Raw genomic sequence first — 1,521 nt, 5'->3', positions numbered from 1 at the left:
CTTCTTCTAACCCCCTCTATCATGTGGCCTTGGCAGCTCTGGGAAATATTTTCCCTATTGCGCAAACCGACAGCTGCTGATTTTGGCTAGAGTTTGTCTTGCTCAGTTCTTGGGAGGGAAGGAGATGCTCAGCTGTCCTCAAGACTCCCAGTGGAAATCCAAATCGAAGACACAGGCCAGATGGGCCTGGAGGACAGAAACCCCGAAGGGCATCTTGAGTTCTTTGGGTTCCAGCCTCAGCAGAAAGCTGCCACACAAAAGGGCTGGCTGGGCTGGTTTCTCAGGGCTGTGCCCATCTGGCCTTTGTGATATTAGATGTAGCCGAGTGGCACATTCCTATGAGGCAACAATGAGAGAGGCACTGGGAAATTTCCTGGATCAAAATGTTTCCCCCATCATCACGTTACCAATTCCACCATAGTGATTCTGGCTGTAGATTTTTCACTTCTGAGTTCTGAATCTGAGCCTACAACGACAGCAGTTAACGGTTGTGTTATTATTTTCTGTGTGCCAGGCACTAGCATATCAGTCTGCAAGGTCACACTCAATCCTCATATTATTCCTGAGATATTGATGCTGTACCCATTTTACTGGTTTAGAAAGTTGAGGCTCAGAGAGATCAAATAATTTACCCAATGTCAGAGAGTTAGTAATTGGCATTACTGGTTAGTCCTCCACCGAAAATAATAATAATAATAAAAAAAAGCCAAACCTGTTGCTGTCGAGTGGATTTTGACTCATAGCGACCCTATAGGACAGAGTAGAGCTGCCCCGTAGGGTTTCCAAGGAGCGGCTGGTGGATTCGAAATGCTGACCTTTCGGTTAGCAGCCGAGCTCTTAACCACTGCGCCACCAGGGCTGTGATAGACTGTGTCCCTGGGAAGATGGATGCCATAGGGTAGGACCACTCAGGTAGAGAGAAGACAGGAACTTGTTTTTTTTTTTTTATTTTAATTCATTCAATACATATAAATATAAGTGGAAGCATAAACATACGTATACATGCATGTATATATGTACAGCCAACCTTGCCCAGGAGAAACATCTATCCAACTCTCCCCTCAGTCAGGAAGACACATGCACAACTATGATACCTCCAGCACTGCAGGGAACTCACCATCGTCACAGAGGTGTGTCGTGTCAACTTAGGAACTAGACTTTAGAGCATCAGGAAATTCATTAGGATGAGCACAGTTAATAGTATCATAGAAATGACAGAGAATATTTTTATATATAAATTTCAACAAAAAAACTAGAAATAAGGAGAAACAATAAGATCAATAAAATAAAAATGACAGGTTAAATAGCAGAATTAATGTAGCTGAAAATTGAATTTGTAAGCTGGAAGATAGCAACAAAGAAGTTTCCAAAATGTGTTCCCAAAGACAAAAATCTCAACAAACCTATAACAAGGGAGGCTGAATCGGTAATCAAAGACCTCCCAGCAAACACAAGTCTAGGACTGGATGGTGTCACAGGTGTATTCTCCCAAACATGAATTAGACTAAATAAATAAACAAA

The sequence above is a fragment of the Trichechus manatus genome, unplaced genomic scaffold, assembly GCF_000243295.1.
Source record: "Trichechus manatus latirostris isolate Lorelei unplaced genomic scaffold, TriManLat1.0 scaffold00349, whole genome shotgun sequence".
Lineage (NCBI taxonomy): Eukaryota > Metazoa > Chordata > Mammalia > Sirenia > Trichechidae > Trichechus > Trichechus manatus.
Note: the sequence above shows the minus strand (reverse complement) of the source record.